At 37.0% G+C, this 24,012-nt stretch overlaps 2 long non-coding RNA genes across 2 annotated transcripts; both read right to left on the reverse strand.

The window, feature by feature from the left end:
- Positions 1-515: 515 nt before the first annotated feature.
- On the reverse strand, positions 516-22,448 carry LOC106482598 (uncharacterized). Its single transcript, XR_010885845.1, has 2 exons — positions 21,844-22,448; positions 516-3,111 (listed from the first exon to the last, which is right to left on the reverse strand). It is a non-coding gene; the product is annotated as an uncharacterized lncRNA (long non-coding RNA).
- Positions 12,371-17,240, reverse strand: LOC136993509 (uncharacterized). Its single transcript, XR_010885846.1, has 2 exons — positions 17,209-17,240; positions 12,371-15,967 (listed from the first exon to the last, which is right to left on the reverse strand). It is a non-coding gene; the product is annotated as an uncharacterized lncRNA (long non-coding RNA).
- Positions 22,449-24,012: the final 1,564 nt, after the last annotated feature.

Genomic DNA, 24,012 nt, shown 5'->3' on the forward strand with positions numbered 1-24,012 from the left:
GGAAGGTCATCATCATTGTTTACTCAAAGTGTGTGTTAATCCAGCTATCAAAGTCTAACTAGGTTTCGGAGAGGACCTTCTCTGGGACAGGCACCAGTCATTTTTATCAAAGAGTATTTACAGAGTCTCCAATGTTTAATCACTGCGCATTTAATTCAAGAGGGAACCTTGTTTGGTCAGCATGGTGGTATGACCCTATAATTTGTGATTTTTGTTTTATCAATATAGCAAAGACTTTAAGTTTTGCTAAATAATTTTGCCTCGGAAAGGCTAGTGTGGATATTTCCTTCCTTCCTGGACTAGTTTTACACACTTCAGAGTTAGTAATACTCCAAATTCCACATGAATACTGGCCACAATCTCTTGAGTTTTACCTTATTTCCTGTCATTAGTACTAACTTTTCATTGTGTTGAAATGAAACCATAAATCATCTCAGGCATACTAAATGTGTTAAAAGGAAATTGGTTTGGGTTTCCAGTTGATTTAAAAACAAAACCAATTGAAAGCAAAACTCTTTTCCATGGTATGAGATTTCTTTTTGAGCATTTCACACAGTTCTGTGTGGCAATCATGATTTACATGAGTGATTTCAGAGTAAAATACAGAAATAAGGAATTAGAAGACTGGTTCATACTGGTGGAATACAACATGTTTCAGTAATATTCAGATCCAGCACTTTGGTATGTTCCATTATAAACAAAACGGTCTCCTACAAATGTAGTTATGCGAAGCCCGCTAAGCCTCCGGCTGTTCAGATCAGTTTGCGATTTCAGAAGGAGCTATTCCTCATGCAGGTGGCAATGATGGAGGCATTCTTTCATTTTCAGTAGGGCTTCTCTGCAGAAGGAAATATAATAGCTTGATTATAACCTGATATTTATACTATCAGACTTTTACAACATAATTATTCCTGTGTACTCTTTTACTCTAGAAATTTATATCAATATGACCATAATGATATAAAAATACTGGCATAAATTATTGCCAGTAATTTTCTCTAAGTAGAAGATAATACTCCTTTAAGTATTTCTTTAAGTTTTCTTTAAATAGAAAATTACTATGTAAAATTGTGTTTTGTCATTTGGGACTTTATTTTTGACTGTGTTAGCTTTTTGTGAATCAAAAGTCTAGTTGCTTTGATTTTTCTCACATGATACTAGATTATTGTCTAGTACGATTTAGAAAGCGCTTATACAGTATACTGAAATGATTATACATCCAATTTTTTTTCTATATTCATGTTTAATTTTAGATTGTCATTCAGAATATCTGTAGGTTACATAAACACATTTGGGCTGTTTATGAAGTGGTGGTATAAATAGAATAGGTAGCTACAGTGAGACAATATTAAAATAGTCTTTTTTTCATTATTTCTTCTTGTATTTGAGTAATGAAAATAATGTGCTGACTTTTCATTTCTTTATCCTCTGAAAAACATAGCCACTTTAAGGAGAATTAATCTCTCCTTACTTCAGGCCTCTAAAACTTAGGTGCTATGATAGACAAGCACACTCAGGCGTATCCTCTTATCAGGGGAGAGAACTAGCCACTGCCAAAGAGTTATTCATCCTCGCATAAGATAAGCATTTAAGATAGGTGGGACTCCAACCAAAAATCTGCTGAATTTTGAAAGAGTCTACCCTGAATCTGGATTTATTCTGCAAAACCAGACTGCCATCTTTAGGGGGTTATGCTGTTAAGTCGCATAACGGCCATGAAAAGGTGGATTTTATAGGTAGGGGTATTTCCTTTGCAACTACTAAAGCAAACCAGAGATATAAATATAAGTAGGCCTTGCTCCATAAGGTATCATTTATTGCAGTGAGGAAGAATCAGGTCCAATACGTTAGCTGTGTTTTGAAATGTTTGTTCATTATTTTAATCACTTTTTCATTTAGACCTTGGCTAAAAACAATCAATGTGCTTGTAAATCTGAAAGTGAATTAGAAGTGGGTATTTCGGCTATGGCAATACAGATTAGGTACTCCCATATTTTCAAAAATTATGAAAAGTACCCATTTACTTTAACAGGGATTAAATTAGTCATGTCTTGTAGAAATTCTTTGTAATACTCTACTTAGTGTATAGTTTCTGCAGAGAGCACATCATTCTTATTCAGTTCTACAGTAATTTTTCCATAGAGGAGGACCGTATTATTTCAATTCCATTCATCTTTACATTCCATTTTCTGCTTTACTAGGATTAACAAAGCATTTCAAGTATTTTAACAGGAAAGTAATATGCTCACAAAAATTCTCATTAAAATCTTTATCTTCAAGTTACAAAAGACTGCACTTTTCAGTGATAAAAACTACATACTGAGGCAGCACATGCTTTTGTTAAAGAATTATTCTGGTATTAGTTTTGTTGCATTAACTTGGGAAGATATCTCTCTTTGCTACCATATGCTTGTGTCTTGGAGCTTTGTTACTACAATAATAAATATTGAATTCTAATTCCAGGATCTAATACATGGCTATCACAGCCCAGCTTACTTACACAGATCTGTTTTAGGATTAAAACAATGCCAATATGGAAAAATTGGGTTTTAAATCCTGAATGATCAAATTATATTTGGGTTTATCCAGACTGAATAAAGCTACAAGCAGACCTAAATAATACCTTTCTAACAAAGCTTTATTATCATGTAAGTTTTACATCTCTCTTCTTAATTTCATGAAAATTTGGGAGGATTCTTAATTCATATCATATTTTTTTCAAAATTTCAGAAGAGAACTCTAGCTACATAGTTACTATCAGTAGCAGAATATATAAAGAGCAGATGAGGTGCGTGATTTGTTTAGGCAGGGATGAGCAGCTGAGCTCATGGGGAGGAACTGCTGGTGCGGTACTGCGGGTGCACTGCCACTAAGGCATTACTTCAGAAGAGTCTCTCCACCTCCAGCACTTGCCAGCAGAAACCCCCATAAATAGAATTCCCTAGAAAACCAGCTGTTTCAGAATCAGGGTATGTCCCAAAGCTGGGTCCTCCAGAGAAATACCGCTGGCCCTCTGTTTTAAATGAAGGGGTCCATGAAGGGCCTTTGTAGATCACTTCTGCACTAACCTGGGAGTGGAAGAAAAGAGACATGGTTTCTCAAGGATGATATCTACAGTGATAGAAAACACACATTCAGATCTTCATTTTGAGCTACTCTCAGTTCAGAAGCAAAGCGCTTATTAACTTCAGTTGTGCAGTCAGGCCTACACTGTTTCATTTTCTAATGTATTGCAAGTTATCACTGTCTTGACAAAATTCAAATATGGCTGATTACTTAGGGAGATATAAACACACACATTGCAAAAGAAATGACCTCTTAGAAGTAAACGACGTGAATATTTTTCATGCCTGAAGAACGCTGGATAGTCTCAGAGGACTTAGAAATGAAGAAATGCAGTTCTTAATTGTTGTTATTCTCCAAGCACTTTAATTCTCCATGAATTCATGATGATTTATGAACATACAACATTGTTTGCTTCTCTACACATTTGCTTTCTTTCTCCCTCTTTCTCAGGCAAATTGCCAGAGCTTTATTTCTCAAAATTTAAGGAGGAGTTTTTGAAATGTTTTGTAAAGTATTGTGAGGGCAGGTGCGTGGAAAGTGGCAAGAATTTGAAATCAGAATTTGAAATATTCCTGCATTGTAGAGACAATATTTTAGATAGTATGTGAAATAATTTGTGTATGTACATATATGGGTAATTAGTAATCTTTTGGATGCTAACATATCTTGCAACATTCAATACAATTTCTTGTACTATGAAATTATACAAATCCTATTGTACATTGCAATGCTATATAACTTGGCATATCTCAACAAAAGAATATGCAAATCCCTACTGGTATTTTGTTATTGTTAAATGTCTTTTCTCCTCTGTTAATGTGAAAAAATCCACAAAACAAAAGGGATAGCTGACTGTACAAGAAGAATTACACTTTTGACTGCATTTAGAAATAAAATAACTTACGAAAGCAAAGTTTTACATGTACTTATACATTTTAATATGTATATACAAATTTATTTACAGATAAAATAGTTCTCTTTTTTTTTCATTCAAACACTTAATAATTTAAAAAGATGTAGATGCATTAGGAACAATTACATAATTTCCATTTTGCTAACAGGTTCCTTATGAAAGAGTGGTTTCCTGAAAAATTTTGGGTCATTGCAGCCAATTATTCATTGTCCTCCCCCTGTGCCCCCAAGTTTCTGTGGTCACTTATATCAATGCAAATTAAAAACTCATTATTATTACTTGAATTGGTGGCTATTATAAAAATACCAGATCAGCTGATGAAATGAAAAGAGAAGACAGCATGTTCTCTTGAATGTATTAAAATCATTATCTATAGCCTTTAAAAATTTTATGAAATACTAAAGTGAGGTAAATACAAGAGTGCTTTAACTGTTCTTAAAAAAAATTCCTACTTCTGAACATTTTACTATGTATTCCATAATAGAAGTGAATTTACACAGTGAATTTACACACTTCTGTGTAAAAAGACTTGGATCTAACTGTACAATTTAGCTTAAAGAGAATAAGGAACCTGCCTACAATATGCCTCAAATATTTTTAAAGACTGAACTTTATTTTAAAATAAATGATAATACCATAAGCCATATCTGCCTTGCGAATTGAGTATATAAATTCTTAGGTAAGGAAAAGATTTTACCAAACTTTCACTAACTGTATTGTTTTTGTAGAAGGTCAGCTTAGTTTTAAATAAATACTGCATCCAAACGTTACGTATTTGGCTAAATCCAAATATCTCTTACTTAAAAAACTTTGAAATATTTTATAGTTACTTTCCTCTTGCTTTATATTTCACTGTAAAGCTAATGTTCAGGTAAAATGTGTGTCCATTCCCTTTTCCTAAGACTATTTCTTGAAAAAGTCCTAACAAATCTACATTTATCTTGAGTGGTTGTCAGATATTCCAGAACTGGCTTGTTCATGCAGTTATTCCAGAAGAGGTGTTTGCCTCTAAATCCTGCTAAGGTATTTTCTAGGGCTTAAGAGAATCTGAGCCAAAACTTCCGAGGATATAAACTGGCATAACAACACTTGATTCAATAGTGATTTATATCAGCTACTATCTGATTCTTGTTTTTTCTTTAATCTTAATAAATCAGCGTTACAGACCAAGTAACAAGTTCCCCATTAAAGTCTCATTTCATATAAGACATAATATAATTCGAATAAGACATTTAAGATCATTCAGGTCAAATTTTGTGTCTAAATCACAAAAAAAGAAAGATGATACTTGTTTTGGAAGATCTTAACCTAATCTAATTTAACCTGATGACAAAAAGAAAAAGAAAAAATTGAAGTTTCCTTTAGGCAGCATAATGAGTCTAAAGTGCTCTACCAGTGGTCTTTTCTGATATATGAACTTTATTCTACCCTAAATATTAAACTCATCAGACCCAATATAAGATAAATGCTATTAAACAATATTCTGTGCCATTTAAAAGAAGAAACATTAACTTAGAATAGATGATTTATTAGCTCCCCACAGTCATTTGGGTTTTTGCACAAACTAAGGGGAAATATTCGTTGACCTCAGAAGAGAAAAGACATCTTTTTTCTGCTGTGTCTGTGCTTGCCACGTGCAATAGATTTATCTCGGGAAATACCTTCAGCAAAGTTGCTGGCATTAAGCTGAAAGACCGTTTATTCTTGAAAGTGCATTGCTCCTGTAGGCACCAGGTCAGCTAAACTGGCCCATTTCTTGTTTACTCCTGCATGCTCACGGGTTCTTCTTCCTGCAGCAGGCCTACGTGAGTCCTGCCGAGCCAGAGCTAAAATGCCTGAGGAAGCGGATCCACTGGCATCCTCCTTCCTTCACGCCTCAGTCTAGGTACGGTAATTACATCACGTAGGCTGTCTGCTCATTAGCACAATAGAGATGGTCACAACATAGATTATTTGCTGATTATCACACTATAGAGGACAGCTGCCATGAAATGAATCTCATCGCACTGTCAGAAGCTCCTGCCTTCACAGAAAACCTAACCTGACTTTCACACCTCACAGGCTCGCTTGCTAGGTCACACACGGTCTGAATCTTTCAGAGCTACTTTTAGCCCCAACTACTTACCAGTGAATCGATCTCCTGTATTGCACTAAGACATCTAATTTCAGTGTGCATTTTTTGAAATTTTACCTGAATTTACATATATTGATCTCTGTACCAGAAGAAAATCCTGACTTTGGTGGGGTATTCTATAGAGATGCCACATAAATTGCTGTAAAAAGCCAGTGTCTGGTCTGTTGCTTAAATTTTAATATTCTAGATTTGAAAATCAGAAGAAACCAAGACAAGTAATTAAATAAATGAACTTAACTAATTTATCTAATTTAAATATATTAATTTATTAAATTATTGGATTTAATAACTTAATTGAAAATACCTAGCATACGAATAGAAATACTTCTCTGCTGTCAGCCTGAGAGTAATTCAATTTTAAAAATAACAACCCCTATTTGACTAATATTAATGTGATGAATAAATATGCTACCAAGAAAACTATTTATGTGTTCAAGTAAGCCAAGCACCTGCACACAAACAATTTCTATCTATCTTACAGCAGACTGTTATTCAGTGTCTGAGAATACACCGGAAAGAAAGCCTTTGCTGTTTTTCCTTCGAGACTGATAGGAGTATGTTTACTTTCGCCGAATCTCCACGTGTATGACACAGTCTCTCAGGAGTACTCAGTTGCTGGAAGAGTAACACTTTCACAAGAAACATCCTGCACGTGTGTGTGCACTGAATAAGGCAGGAAGTTCTGCAGGGCTTTCTGTGTAGTCACTTGTGAGCTCCCGGGGGAAAGCAAGGCAAAGGACACAATTCTCATACCAGTGGGCAAAGGTATCTGCATTCCACAGTGCCAGGCAACCATCAAATCCAGGGAAAATTCCTACCCTTCATCCTTGCCCTACTTCAGGCATCTGGGAATCATTGAAGTCTTGCAAATAATTTAGAATATTAGCCCTCTGGTTACTGATCACATCTTGCTAAAGTATATATTTCACTCTACCCGTCCTGATTTTCTTTTCCCTTTTACCCCATATTGTGAGACAGGATATTAAAATAAGTTCTTCATTTATTTTGACAGAGTGTAACAACATTTTCCAGACAAAATGTGTCACAATTTTCTCCACACTGTATTATTGTTATTTCTCTAGAGCCATAAAAGTTGGCATACCACAAATGTCAGTGGTGCTTAGAGAGCCTGTCTTAGTAGGGAAAGGGACTATAAAAATAGTATGGATATTTTTGTAAAAGAAAAATTAAAACTTTTCTAAAATAGCTCATCTATAAAATAAATGATAGAAAAATTGCATTAGGGTGTAGGATAAGTCTCTCCTGCAATGTAGGCAGAAGCTCTTTTCCCTTACATTTTTATGATTTATGATTAATATAATTAATATACCTCATATTTTTGCCAGTAAGCCCTGAAATGTGCCCTGATATTGCTGTGCATTATCTTTTTGCTTCTCTGTGTTTACATCAGTCTTTATACCATTAAGGAAAGGTAACTGTAAGTGACATTTGAAATATATATGGCACAATTTATAATAATGTTTACTTCAGCAAATCTTAGTCCAAATACAGATTCGGTGACAATATCAGGAGTCAAACACTAACAATTTTTTTTTAACGCATATATGCCTACCTCTCAAAAATAATCAGGCAAGCATTTAAGGAGCACTAAATAGGAGAGTACAGGAGGACTCTTCATAGCACCTATTTTGTACCATATCTAAATTCATAGTATTTAATTTTCAAGAATTCGAAAAGGCAAAACATGAAACAAGACCCCAACATCCACAGTTAAAGTGAATAGATACAGAGCAAAAAATACCTATTTTTAATCTATCGAAGTCACTAAGCTAAATTCTTCCTGGTGTGCCATGAGTTTAGCATAGCTGCTTATGTATACGAGTGTAGATTTTAGACTCCTACATTTATACCACTTGAAAACATGTATCACCACAATGTCGTGGTGTCCGTAGGAGGCAGACAGGTAGAGGAATTTACCACGAAGAGAAGGAAAAAATTGTCTACAGCAGTGAAAGCTCCAGTTTCTGAGAGCAGAAAACATTTTTTCAGCAGGACATTTTGGGCATTGACCAATTATTTTTCATTTTTCAGCTGCACATCAAAACTTTCCAGCACACTTCCATCTTGTTCAAATGAACTAATAAACTCCTGATACAGCTCTTGATAGCACTTATCAACTTGTCACGCATGGCAGTGTTTGTTAACTTGCAACACGAAAATGTTTATCTTTTTGCTACACTCAAGCAAGCAGCAGAACTGAAAGTTCCTGTGAGAAGAAGCTGGCAAATGGCCTGCAAGTCTAAAGGGACTTTGGTTTGCTCTGTTTTATTTTTCATTCCCATGCCTTTTTCTTCAGGAGTCAGACAGCATAAATTTTTTTTATACTCCTAATGCTAAAGATTGGTAACGAATAGCTACAGCTTGGAGCACAAAAAAATGTTCCAAAACAAAGCAGACTGCTAGATTAGAAATAGAATTACTATTTGTTCTTTTCTGTCATCATAATACCTGACTGTCAAACACATGGATCAGACCGGGGAGACACAGAATCACACAACAGAAACAAAGTCGCTATCCCCAAAATATGTTTAAATGCTATACGTTACTACTGTAACATTGCTGTATCCTATTGTGTTAAAGTAAAACACTGAAGTGTTCTTAATTCTTTTGTAGGTAGGATGGGAAAGCACACTTTCCTGTTCTCTGTCATATGGGTAAAAGGTAAGCAGCAGATATGCCCACTGCACTATTGTTATCTGCAATGTATTAAATGCAAACAGAAACTAACATATCTGGCTAAATGCACAATATATTCTAATAGCAGCCAATTGCTCTCATAGTTAGTGTCATCATTCTCTTTGTAACGTCGAAACTCAACTCTAATTTCAACTGATAAAAAAATTGACCTGTAATTGTGGTCCTTGGGACAAGGATCTGTCATATTTAAATGTTAACTCCATCTAATATTACACTGCACCAGAATTTTTTTTTTTTAACAAGATAAACTTGCTATTACAGGTGTGGTTATATACTCCGCAGAATATGTTGTTCAAGTATACTGTTCTGTTCATATTGAACCCAAATGAAATCAGTTAAATCTGGGGAGCTAAAAAGTCTGCCTGTTGTGCAGAATCAGGGTCAGGGTCATAGGGTGCTTTTAAATCCAGTTATTAACACTGATAAAGGAAATGTTCTTAGAGTTAAGTGAGATGAAACTTGTAATACAGCAGATCACCATTTCTTGCTACCTGGCGGGTGACATTTGAAAAAAAGTCAACAAAACCGGCCTCGTGTATAGCAATAGCAAAGTTCAAGTGGGAGCCGCCTGCTGCCGAGCGCCTGGGCCTGGCTGGTGCCTCCTGCAGGAGGCCTGGCGGCGTCCAGCCCCGCAGGGCACCTTGCAGGCCCTGCAGCAAGGCACTTCCCCGGCTGCAGCGTGGCACCGCAGCGTCGCAGGCCCCCGCGAAGGCATGCGTCTGTGCCCCCGCTGCAGGACACGGCGCACCGAGTGTCCTGCTCCGAGAGAGCTTCAAGAGGCCTGACCTGAATAGCTGGTGTAGTTTGTCCACTTGCCCACATCATACTGGGGTGTCAGCAAGAGGTGGGTTATCAGGACATTGCAGCTGAGGCTCAGTCTTTAATTTCTGGCAGTAGTGCCGTGACAAGGAGTTACCTCCCCCCCTTTTTTTATCTGACTTCTTGGAACTTTCTGTTTATTAACAGGACAATCTGCAAAACAGGGGATCTGCACAGAGCTGGTGCAGGAAGATACTATGTTTAAGGCCAGAGCTGCCTGGCCCTGGCCAACTATTCCAGATAAAAACGCACTCTGAAACTAGCTGTGGACATAACTGTTCCGTCGGATGGGTGAAGCACGTGCAGCAGCTTACCTTGCTGCGGTGCGAATGAAGGCATTTTGCACTTGGCTGTGCCCGGCCAGGGGCACACCAGGGCCCACGCTTTGAATCCAGACCCTCTGGAATTGCCAGCATTCACCTCCTAATGCTCAGATCTGAACCAAAACTCTGTGATTTTGGTTTCAGATATGTTCTAAGAAGAGGTTTATTTTCCTTTTTTGATTTAGATATACCCAACATTTTACAAGAATAATATTATTTGAAATTCTGGTACAAATTAGAATACATTTCATAAGCTAAGGTGATTTTATAAGAATTGTCAAGATATTTAATCTGGACTATTTGAATATGCATCTAGATTATATCACAGAGTCTACCTTTGATATAAACTATAATCTGAAGATCTTCTGCACACATCCTTTACTGCCAACTCCAATCATAGGATAAATCTGTGCTGGCTTAGTTCAGAACTGCAAAAACAACTAGCCAAGATTCCCTGACCTTGCATTTGAATGGCCTAGTGCTTTCTCTCATACAAAATTAACCTGCTGCAATTTAATTAGATATTTATGTTGTTTTCACCATTGAGGTATCTGAACACTCAGGCAACAGTCACAGCAAGGCTGTAGACTTCTGTTTCAAAAGAATATGTAAAATATAATTTGTCAGTGGAAAGGTAAAGAAAATTTCTAAGTGGCTAATAAAAAAAGAAAAAGTCAATAATAAATAATTTTGGGTAAGAATTCTAATAGCTCAGTAGATTATTTATCAAGTAACATCACCTGTCAAGACTAGCTACTGGATAAATCAATAATTTCCAAGCATGTCAGTTTCTGTTTTAATTGCTTACGTCTAATATAAGTCATAGTATCTTGATGAAAGCATGATTATGAAATGTGTAATTTCTTTTAATGATCTTTATTAACTTACAATGATTCCATGTATTTCTAAGCTGTATACACACTGGCAAAGCTCCTTTCAGCTATAATTAAGATTATGTCAGCACAGTACTTCCTAACTTACATTTGCAGTTGTTTATAACACAACTATAAAAATCAGCTTTAGTCAGAATCTTGGCACTGATGGTTTAAATCTGGGAATAAAAATGTTTATACATATTTAAAATTTAAGCAAAATGAAAGCAAACCTATTTACACATCACCTCCTGCTCATAATCAGTCATCAGTTGGAAAAAAATCATGTAGAAAATCAGAAGCAGTTTGGTATGATTGAGAAATATGGGAGTGACCATTTTTTAATGAAAGTTTATTTATTTTTATATGCATTTCTGCTCCCATAACTAACCGCTTAAGTTAAGGAAAAGATAAATTGTGGACTCGGCATGAATACTAGTCTGCTTCCTTTACCCTTACTTTTGACTGTATTCTGGTTCCCTCTTCAGAAAACTAGTTAAGTTTCTACAGACTTATTTACAGCAGCCGGGCAGTGATTTGCCTCTTGCAATTGAACTTGCTGCTCTGTCTCCTATAGCTCTCACTTCCCCACATCTTTCTCTAACGCCATGTGAAACAACATGGCATACTTGAGCTTTTCTGAACAGCTTCTTTGCGATACATGTACCGTACTGCTTCCTGTATTAAAATTCAGATTCCACTATTTATGAAGCCACGTGCCCTTCAAGCAATGGCAGGGGGTGCCACCCAAGTATCCCTGCAGTGCTGACTGAAGCACAATGGTACTGTATTAATTCAGTAAGAAACTGGATCTAGCATATCCAAAGTCCAATAACATAGCAAATAAATAAATAAATATACATACTATTAAAATTAATTAACCAAGTTCTGTTTTCAGAATAAGGTTTTAAATTATCAATATATACAACATAACATAATGCTCAAAATAATAATAATGGGCTGATTCAATGCAAGAATGAGATTAATGTTTTGTTTAGGCTATCTATTCATAACTTTGTGTGTCTTTTCTGATATTTTTGTTTATCTTTTATGAGGCTGTTGGTAAGCACACCTTTATATATAAATAAAAAACTAAACTGTTGGTAATGCTCTTCCATTCTGTAAAAGAGTGAAAGTATTCCTGTATTACTCATTTCTTGGCACATAACAAACATTTAATATCTTTTCCACTGTGGAAATTCTATTTAAGAAATGTTACCTAGTTGCTACTGTTCTAACTTTTAGAACAAGACAATGTATCTGCTGGCTCCTATTAATGACTCCTGGTCCTATAATTAAAAGAAATCAAAATCCCTAAAAATATTCTAATGGAAATGTTCATTTTGCTTGTACTTAAAAAACAACTGAATGGCAAAATTATCTTTTACAAAATATTTCATACTGAAACCTAGTCACAGCCTACAGCCTACTCACAGACAAAATGCTGTTAGCTTCAGTGGACATTTTGGCAGATGAGTTTTGCAGTCCTTGCGCTAAGGCTGAATCAGACCCAGAGATTTTTATAACATACTATTTCAAACCATAATAATTTAAATACTTAATATAAACAACTGGAACCATATATTTGAATTAGAAGTTTTAAGTACACATATCAAACCCATGTGTTTGACTCTTATTTTCTAATAATAAAAAAACTTGTAAAAGAAATGCACACTTGTATGTCAAGCAATTCCTATTAGACATAAAAAGGTCTGGAATATAGTATTACTGACTTTGACAGTTTTCCTTTAATTTATTCTCAAGATTGCTAAGTCTAAATTTTTTTTCTTGTTAGCAGTGTCATATGATAAATATCTTTTCACCTATTTTCAGAACACATATTCAGAGGGAATCTGACTTTTGCTACAGCCTAAAATGTTTGCTTAAATAGGTATGTATATAAGAGTCTGCTATTGAGATCTACAGGTTATATCTGCATGCAATTCTATGAAAGATTGATGACTTAAAAAAGAAATTAAAAGACTTTCTGATATCCTTGTAAATTACATGCAAAATAAGAATGTAATGTAGGACAACTATCAAATCAGAACAGTTTTAATGCTCCAAACTATCACAATATTCTTTACATAGTATTGTCACTAACATAGCCCAAGAAAAATTTTTTAAAAGTAACTAAAATTCCATTCTGTTCACATTGTCTTCTATATCAAGGTGATACAATTATATGCCTCTGGGAGCACTCCCTTCACTGATCTTTAATATTATAGAACTCTACAAAATCTGTGCGGTCTGACACATTTTTAACATATTTTCAGTTAGATGCAGTCTTTAACTAGGATAGGAAAAAATAGAATTAATAGTAATGACTAGTATTTCTACTGCTTTCTGTCTGCACATAAATTTGAAATGCTGTTGCCTGTTGAAATGTTGGATATTGAAATGCATATGCCAGCGTATTTTGACCTGTGAATATAACAGTGTGCAATGCTGCTCATTCTGTCCTTCTAGAAAATGATTTTCCTCTTACTGTGATACTTCTCTGGGCCCCAAGTTCTGCATTTCCAGGCATCACAGTGAGCTTTCTTTGTGACATTCAGGACATGACTTAACCTCCTGTAAGGTTTTTCTGCCTGAAAAATGTGAAACACTCCTTTAGCAGAATGAATGAGGGAATTTCCTTGGAGATTAAATTTTAGTACAAAACAGGACAGAAAAAATCTACTAGCTTGCTTCTTCCCTTTATCACTGGCTACTTTGAAGGCTATTTCAAGATCTTTGGCACTGTCAGAGGGAAGACGTGATGCAGTGTATTTATTATTTCTTCTAAGCTAGTGACTGAAGTCAACAGCGCGTTTTACACAAACCAGTTATGGTCCCCTTCTACACAAAGCTACCGAAACTCAACATTGCTAGAATTGCACATGTCGAACTGATGATACATTGCACGGCAATGCCCAGGTGAAAATGAGCAATGTTTACCCGTATGTGTTTTGCCTTTTCCTTCAAGAATTGTGGAAAAGTGCAGACTTAGAGGGTACCTGCCAGCTAGCAGGAATAAATGTGGCTGTGAGACTACGTGCGGGCACCGCCGTCCTGGCGATGTGTCCTGTCCCCACGGCCGGGTGGAGAGGAGCCCCCTGCTCTCAGGGACTGCGCCATGCCCCCTGCCTCCGAAGGCCGCAGGAGCCGGGCCCGCACAAGGGCTCTTCGGTTTGAAGAAGCATAGAATAGCTGAGAACCCAGAATGTCTTCCCTAGGTTTCATCTTAAATTGCTTTATTTTGGGATTGTATGAAGCTTTGTTCTGGATATAGATTTTTGTGTATTTAATTCGAAGAAAAGTATTGGACAAATCTATTTATTTGATAAATAGCCTGGTTTCTGCTCTTAAAAGCAATTAATTTTCTAAATGAGGTCCACTATAGCAAAGTCATTCAAAATATATGTACTAAATTAGTGTGCGAAATCTGTGTCATGTTTTCAGAAACATACGCACTGAATTCTTATGTTAAAAACAAGTTAAATCAGTCATACCAGAAGAGTGAAGCTCTCACTCTTATGCCAAAATACATTATTTTTCCTAAGTATCATGCAGTTATCAGCATGTCCCTTGGATTTATGACTTATGACATTTGTTTATCAACAGGTGGTTGCATATCTTGCCATTTATATTTTAAGCAACAGTAAACACAACTAAAAATAAGAGAAGATAAACAAAATAAAACTCAGTGGGTTTTTTTTAAGTGATTTTAGAAAAAAGCTGTACTTATAAGCTAGGTCTTCAAGTAGTTCACACCAGGCCCAGCAACACAGAAGAATACTGCAAGAGCAATAAGGATTTTTAGGGGCATTATGATAGTGTAATGGAAACACATCTGCCCCCAAAAGTCCCTCATTTTCCCTGCGGTAAAGGGCCGTGCAGGAAGTGGTGAATGCTGTGGAACATCAAGAATGAAACTATAAAGAAAATTTCTTTAAGTTAGAACAATTTTCCAATAATACTTCAGGATTTCATAATTTCCTGTTACTCCACTCCATAGGAAAATTATAGTTTTCCAAACAGCCCCTAATTCACATACTTTGGATGTATTAAATGGTTCTGTCTCCTCACAGAAGTGAATTTGAAAGAAGCTATCTTAAAATTGCTATTAGTATTGGAAAGCTAAAAAAGTTACATGGAAAGCACAGAAAATCCAGGACAATTTTCTCTCAGCTACCAAAAAGTACAAAGTAAAGCAGAAAAATCCTCATTAACAGTTGATCTGCAGCTCCAGTTTTTAAGGGTTTACTTCAGTGACAGAGCCAACTAAAGTTTATAGGAGAAATAAGACTTAATAAAACCATGTAACATCTTTCATTTTAAAGGCTTTCAAAACATTCTACAAGCAGCCACATGGGCAGTTTTCCATACACAGAGAAAGACTGCTATATCGGAGTACGAATGCAAAGAGGAGTTCCAATTTAGTAAAGAGCTGAATGCCCCACATTTATAAATCTTCTTAGAAAAGCAGGTACCAGTTTTGAACTTTTAGTTTATTTTAAAATAATCCACACTAAATATTACCTAAAAGGCATATTCTTCAATGAATTCCTGTAGAATAAGGTATAAAATACAGTAATATTGTTAAAAGCAGCAACGATCAATTCCTCCATTTATTATTTAAAATCGTGTTTAACTTAAAACATTTGCTCTTTGTTTGTTCTTGTTTTAATATAGAGAATGAACCCAGTTCTTCCCTCAAATTCCAGAAATTCTGCTGTGATCTCACTTGATTTTTTTGTTGGTGTAGCTCCAGTGATTTCAATGGAAATATTGCTGATTTACACTAGCATCCATGCATCTAATGTGTGCAGTGCAGTTCATATAATTTGAAATAGATCTTTTATTATAAAAGAAAGCTTTCATACAAACAGCAGCAGCATCAACCCCAAAACTCTAGAATATTATGCTGAATTTACAAGTGATGCATACAGATGTTTTTAAAAATAGCAACGTATAGCAAATAGAAGTGTTATACATCTCCCCTTTGGTAATATTACTAGACTAAGTCATTATTACTGACCCTTATAGGCCAATCCTGAAACATCCTGATATGACTTTCTCACCCTGTTCTAAAACCATTTATATGTTGTCTTTATTTTTTTTTAATTCTTCTCTTGACCTACAAAACAAAAGAAGAACTATTACTTTCAAAAGTTAATGTCTAGCTGCTATTTTATAGCAGTTCATTTAAACAGGCCATGAATTCAGTCAAATGATTTGGACAGCCTGACCCCCAAAAGACTGAAGCTCAGAGATGACTGCAAATAGCAAAAATGCATCAACAGCAGCCTCTCCCCTCTCCATTAACAACTAAATTAAATATTACAGTGGCAGTAACTGAAAAGATGGAAATAGCTTTGTCTAAAATTATTAACATGTATCTATAATGTAAGCATTTGATATATTAGGAAAATACATAGGACTGATATAACATTTTTAAGACTCCTTTTGACTCAGCAAGGAATAGGTATATTCCAAACAGGAAAAGAGAAGGAAAAAGAATAAATAAACTCTGGGCCTGTCTGTAGAGAATTACAATTCCACTATTTTTGACTCTAGAGGGAAAAATAAAATGGTCATAATTAAAGAGCCTTAGTGTTTTTACTAGTTATCTAACAGGGACTCAGAAATCTTTGGTAACCTTCTTAAACCAAACCCTAACATGTAATCTCTACATGCTGTAGAAATGTCCTGAAAAAAATCCACAAGCCGATTATCTCCCACGCTCTCACGCACCTCACCTGCAGCAGCACTGCCCTTCCTCTGAAACCTTAGTAAGCAGAAATTTTGAGGGCATTTTGGTCACACTCAAAAAATAAGATTCTTTGTCTCTTTTTTCCATTTGGGTGCCTTTACCAAATTCACTAAATATCTGCATTGTTTGACTGCGAAAAGCATATGACATCGCAACAAGAGATTTGAGTAATTATTAACTCATTTGCACTGTGGAAAGGGCAAATGATGCCTTAAATTCACTCAAATTCACTAAATTCACTGGGAGCTTCATATTTTCAAGCTGCATGGTCTGAAATGACTTTGGCAGTTCACACAATTTAGCTACTTTTCTACCACTTTTTGTACTATAGGTGCAGCTTTCAGGTCACAGCAGCTTTTTTTCTCCTAATGTTTTAAAGCCATCAGAAAACTTTATGAAAATAAAATGTTCTCTTCATAACCTGCTAAATATGCTTTTTAAGACAAATAAAAGATTTTTGAATGATATCTTTGAAAAATACATCCTGAACATATTCACATAGATTTGCTTTGTGGTGTGAGGTCCGGGTTCTCTGCGGCAGAGCAGTGCTGATGGGTAACATCCTAACTGAGAATGAAGAAAAAGAGACAATTCAAAAATCTTACCTTGGATGTCTGTGTCCTTGCCCTGGAAAAACTCTGGATAGCTTCATAAGAAGAGATGACAGATCTTGTAGCCTTTACTAAGGCAAGACTTCTACTTGTTCCAGGTCATGAGCTTCCAAACTCAGGGTCACTATGTCCCTCTCCTTTTTCTATGGCTACATCAGAGGGGAGTCACTAAACTTTTCTGTTGTAACAGGAGGTCAGGGAATGTCAAAGGTGGAGGCCACCACTTTAGACAACTCCAGCTCCAGACCAGTCCCCAAACCGTGCCACTGGACTCTGGTGGAGAGCCTGGCCTTCATAACTTTTCACTGCTTTCAATAAAGTGTATCCACCGATTTCAAAGGTAAAGAGATTAGGCTATTTGTTAATCCCATGCAGTTTCATAGTATGTGTACACTTTTTAAAGGTTTGCCTAAAAACGCTGAAAAGTAGTTGTAAAAATCATATTGTTTTAGATATATTTTAAACAGAAACATAGCTAATAGGGTTTTCAATCTTATAAATTATAAATGTAATAAATAATTGAAGTCAATCTTTCTAAATAATACTTTTTCGATAGTTCATTGATACATATTGATATTGATGTTCATAATACAGCTTTTATCTCAAGGAAAATGAATTTTGATTCCAAACATAGTATCTACTTTTTATCTTCTATATATATATAGTTTTTTTCATCTCAAATAGCAAGATAAACTGACTCCAGCTATTTAATTATTAATGCTCTGCATATGCAATACACTTCAGGAGTTTCAACTTTAAGGCCACCACCCCATCCACAGTCAAGCCTTATGGGAAAAACAGTGTGCAGGAAAGAAATCAGATTTTATAACATAAATGTTCAGGGAATGTATAACTGTTTTGTCTAATCTTCATTAATTTGCATAACATAGGAAATGAATATACATTTGAGGTTTAATATATGTGTGTAATATCCATAATAATAGAAATTCTATTTTATTGTGCACTAGAGACAAACAGATGCTCTTTCTGTAGGCTTACTAAAGGGAAAAAAAGTGAACAGAAATTTTGTATGAAGAAGGCCTGTAGAACTGTAACTGTGGTCTTTAAGATCGCTCAATATTCATTAAAATAATTTGTTAATTCTATAGTTAGGCAACTGGTGCTGGAAGGAATACATGTGAATTTTATGTATCCTCTGGAAAGAATTAAATAGAACTTATCTGAAAGAATATTGAAAATATCTGATTAACAGAGCGTGATATGTAAAGATTAGCACATTTTATTGAAAGTAGCTTTATAAAATTACATGTTTTAAATTAAGAGCTTTAAAGTAAAATTTGGATTTCACTTTCTGGTGAGAACTGTGAAATTCCAGCAGAACAGAGTTGATCTTTGGTGCTGTTTGGACATGCTAGTTTGATTCTCTTTTCCCTTAGAGCAAGACCCTCTAATTGATCAAGTTCCAAATCTACAATTTTCTGCTCTTTTGTTCTCAAAATACTGGCCAAGAAACCATAGGAGTTAAACCAATCCACAGCTGAGAACTCCTACTATTGGATGTGTCTATAATGTAGTCACAAACTAAGTACTGTAACTCAAAAGAAAAAAAAAAACAAAAAACTGTTAAATGTGTAGCTCAATTGTTTCACAAAAATTTAACCTTCTCATAAATGCTTCATTTGAACAGCATTACTTCATGCTCAATAGCAGCTAAAAGGCATATGAGCAGTACAATTCTGACCTAAGCGCTTTCAAATCAGATTTCAATCTTAAACAAGTCAATAAATGGACTTTGCACTGAGGTTTGTTTTTCTGTCTCACATGTGTAGAAATTATATAGCTATAAAATGTAAAATACCAGAATTCTATAGAAAAATATTGATAGTTTAGCCAGACATCCATTTGCCTGAATATACAGCTCTTGTATGTATTCATGTGATGTTTTACACACCAACAACTTTGTTTTAACCATGTATCACTGTGTAACTTCAGCAGAATTTTCAGGCCAAGCATTCAAATAGATTCAATCTGTGTAGATCAGCACTTAAAATGAACTCTGACTGCAATGATAACGTGACTACAATGTTAATGTCTAGATAGGTATGTGTAACTTAACGACCATTAGCTGGCATAAAATGTCAAAACCATGATGGACACACTCACACCAACCGCGAGGATGCTCCTGCAGGTATTTTTTGTGTGTATGCTGTATATAAGTGGCCATTGTTCACTCTCACACTGTATCATTTATAATGTGTTTCATTGGATCTGAAATATATGTACTTTATATTCAGTGCCACAAGAAAGTTAAGTTTATCTACTAATAATTTTTAAACATTTATTAGAATCCCATTAGGCAAGTACAACTAGATAATTTTTAAAGTTAAAATTATGCTTAGACTCTTTAGGATATTGATATCAATTTGTAATTAATAATATGGACTTGAACAGCTTTATCAAGCTCAGGTTTACAGCGCCTTACGCATAAAAATATATTTTACAACTCATATCAATATAAAAATTAGCAACCCTTAAATTGATTTATAGGTATAGACCACACACACATAGACACACAGACACCCACATGTGAGAAACAAACTAGCTGAAGAGATCCAGGAAAACTGAGACATTTTGTGAGCAAAAAAAAACTGAGCAGGGGGTCAACAATACAAATGTTAGTGGGGTTTATATGAAGTTTACAAGTTTTAATCTGCCTCTCTTTTCTACAGACTTATTTGCTTTTCTCTCAAATTCACTTATATTGAATAACAACTCTTTGAAATTGAACTTTTTCCTCAGCTTTTACTGTTTTTAAAGGGAAAAAAAGCTTTTACAAACTACACCAGCTGTTACAAAACTTTTCTTATGATTAACTTTCAAGAATGGTAGTATTTTCTACCCACTTATTATTGCTGAAGACAACATTAAAGTTAGAATATTATTATTTACTTGAAGTGTGTAGTAGTCTTTTACTGAGAGCAGCAGTAGTTTGGTGCACTAAGCTTCCTGTCCCCTGTAAGAGCCATAACGTACTGGTTTCTGTTGCAGAACAAAGTGACCACCAAAAGCGGGACTTTGTGGGCCAGTTGGATAAAACATAAGCTCATCTCGCCCCCAAAACCCCGACTCTGGAACCACAACCTTCCGAGATTCAATTTGTAAGTAAAGTATCTTTGCAAAATATGCCCAATCAACTGAAAGAATCATTGCTTATAAAATGGCTAACTTTCTGACTAAAAAAAGAGAATATTGTAGCCAAGTCACAGTTCACACTCCTTCACTTTCTGGAGAGCAGGAATTGCTAATAGGTATTACTTGTTTTTATTCATGTTTTATGAATTATTTGCTAAGTAGATAAGGAGCACCTTCTACAAGTGTCTATAAAATGACACAGAATTCACCCAGAATAACAAAGTGATTTATTAGATCCAGCACCCAAAGCATCGATCAAGATTTCTTCGCAAAGTAACACCTACTTGTGTTTATCTGTTTCACTGTATTTCAAACTAAAGTTGAAACAGTATAGAGATGCCTGTCATTATTCTAAATTTGTTACTTCTTTAATAATATGCTGGGAAATATTCTCATTTTACTTGAAACAGTTAGGACTTTTCCCATTAGCGATGGTATTTTCGAGCATTCAGCAGTGTGCCTAGAAGCTTACTAGCCTCAGCATTATGCTTCTTAAGAACTTCTTGTAAAGATGAGAGAAAAATAAAGATCTCTAGATAAAAGGAACATATTTTCTAAATCCTGTTTATAATTCCTACAGAATTTCTAAATAAAATCTAAGTTTAAAAGCATTATAGTTTACACTTAGATGGCTGAAGTAGGTAACTGCTGTTGGTTACTTCAAAATAAATTTATCCCTGTGCTTGAAAAGCTGCTATTACATTTATTCAGCTATTAATAATCAAAACGCAGAGACAAAGAATGCCGTCCTGGAGAACCGCATTACAGTCAGCAAACACACCTTGGAAAAAAACGCATAAAAGTTGACGGAAATTCTGGCTAAGCAGAAACGTTAAAATCACATCCCTGGCCTGTAGAAAAAGGAATTAACTGTCTTACTTCTGGCTGCGGTAATTAAAAAAAAAAAATAATGTATTTTTATTTCACACGACCGTATGAGGCGACACGGCGCTGCAGCGGCTGCCGCGGGGTCGGGCCGGCTCCGGGGCCGCAGGTGGGGCCGCGCCGCGCCGCACCGCACCGCACCGCACCGCGCCGCGCCGCGCCGCGCCGCACCGCACCGCGGGGCCGGGCCGGACCGGGCCGGCGGGGGCTCCGCGGCGCGGCGCGGACACCTGTGGCTGCCGCGGGCGCTGCGCGGGGGCGGCCCCGGCCCTGGCGCCGGCGGGCGCCCCTGCGCGGCCTGCGGCAGGTGGCGCGGGGGGGCGCGCAGGGCCGCGGCGGGCGGCTCCGCGCCACCGCCCCGGCTCGGCGGCGGGGCCCTCCGCGGGCGCGGAGCCGCCGTCCCCGTCGGCGTCCCCCCCGGCAGGGCGCGCCCCGCCCGCGGCGGCGCAGCGCCCCGCGGCCCCACCTGCGGCCGCCCGGCGGCGGGGACGTGCGCGGGGCCACGCGTCCCGCCGGGACGGCGGCGCGGCGGGGGGGCGATGCCGCCGCGGCGGGGGGCGGCGGCGGCGGCGGCACGAAAAGGCAACTTACCGCTCGGCGGTGCCCGGGCCGGTGCCCCGGCGGCGCGCGGGAGCGGCGCCGCTCGCCCGTCACGTTGTCTGGGCTGGGAGCCGCAGCCCTCCGCTGCTCGGAGCCGGCTCCTTCCGTCGGCAGAGCCCTGACTCATTACATAAAAAGATCGCCCTGCCAGGCTCCCGGGAACATTTCTTCATCACGGTCACGCCACAAGCTAAACAAGAGGCCACATCGAGGGGAGGGGGAGAGCGGGGGAACGGGGGGGGTCCGGGAGGGGGTGTTCTTTTTTTTTAAAAGCTCCTCTTCCTTTAAAAAGAAAAGAAAAGTGCAAGGGGAAAAAAGAACAGCAGGCAGGAAATAACTAGCGAAGATCCACTCGTCGTTGCCACAAAGACACCTCTCGCCTTCCCACTCCCTCTCCATGCTCCTTCCTGCAGCAGCGCTGCGAGCGGCGCCGCGCTCGGCTCCGCGGGCCGCCGCGGCGGAGCCCCGCGGGAGGTGCGCTGAGTCCCAGACCGGCCGAAAATTATTTTTTTTCCTAGAAACTACCTCCAAATATAGTAACAGGGAAGGGGCATTCCTAGAAATTCGGGAGACGTCAGAAAGGGAAGATTTGTGAAATTCAGCTTCACTTCCTGCAGAGGGCTCCTAGCACAGGAAAAAAAAAATCAAGTGAGCAATAAAGTGCTTTTCATGCTTCTCTGATCAGATAATGGTTAAAAAAAGAGGAATGGTAAGACACTTAACTCACATTTCTCCGATAACATCTAGGAGTTTTATATGGGAGGAAAGCTAATCAGTAACCCCCTTTCCTCATTTTCTACTAATGTTTATAGATGTCTATCTCCTGTATTTACTTTCCCCCATGTCCTCCTATCAGACCTATGCACAAAGCAAATAAAAGGAATTTCACACACACTAGTGAAAAATGGGCCAAATGATAATAACGCTTCCATATATCACAGAAACACTTATTAATGTTCATGTATTATTTTAAATAGGCTTTGTGCGTTACACCCTTCAAGCTACGCTGATTGTGAATAATTCATGTTATTACTCTAAATATGTGCAGTATCATTGCTCACATGAACAGGGATTTGTATGTCTGTTTTTTATTTAAGGGCCCCAATAATGTGAAGTGCTGAGCACTGTCAGCTCCTGTCGACTTAATGGAATTTTAGTCTGCCAAGTAATTCTGCTCAGCAGTTCCCAGGATCAGGCCCCAAGTGACAAATGTAAATCTCTATTTGCCACAGACCTGCACACTGTCAGCCAGGCACTATTACTCATTATTATTACTCATGTATCTCCTAAATCTGTATATTTGCTTTGTGCATGTACCTAATACACAATCCTTTCTTTACTTATGTCAGGCTTTCCAGTAAAAAACTGTTTCATACCTTTCATAGGAGGCAAAAGTGTAATTAATGTTTGCAAAGCTTTCGGATGACTCTAACAGATGAAAGCATTATTATGTGCTAATAATGACATAAAGATGTCAATGTATTTGTAATAAAACATTATTTTTCCAGGAATAGTAGAGGTTGCTTTAAAAAACACAATAGCCAGCTTTTGGGGAAAGATAATAATAGATTTCAATGTGTGTAACTCTTGAGGGTTAATTGAGTTTTCATAATTAAATTCCCCTTGGCCAGATGAAATTCTTGTTTTTGTTCTTTGAATTTCATTATGACTTGCAGAGTCTTCACTCCCCCAAAATCAAATGAAATAAAAACACTGGAGTCTGGCTTCACTTCAGTATTTTATAAACACATTTAGTCAAAATCTAGTTACAGATACCTTCTCTGTCTGCAGTTCTGAAGGAGAATTAGCAGCATTTACCTGACAATCGTTCTTAAGTATGCTTTGACTATTAAGTATGTTTTAACTGTTAGCTGCATGCAGAATATACAATTGCTTAAAAATACAGAAACAACTTCCAAATAGCTTCACCTACAGTGTTTCCTTAGTAATAATGCCTGTTTAGAAGTAGATTTATTTTAAGTAATCTCTTGGAATTCAAACCAGCTCTAGTGAATTGCAAAAAAGGCCCTTTTAAGCTGACTGTCTTATTTATGGCACACTGCTTTACTATAAGAGTCACTCTAATTTCCTAAGTGAAAAGTGAATGACAGCTTGAAGTTGAGGATCTTTTGATCATTAAAAGAAATGGATGTGCTGTCC

The sequence above is a fragment of the Apteryx mantelli genome, chromosome 16 (assembly GCF_036417845.1).
Source record: "Apteryx mantelli isolate bAptMan1 chromosome 16, bAptMan1.hap1, whole genome shotgun sequence".
Classification (NCBI taxonomy): domain Eukaryota; kingdom Metazoa; phylum Chordata; class Aves; order Apterygiformes; family Apterygidae; genus Apteryx; species Apteryx mantelli.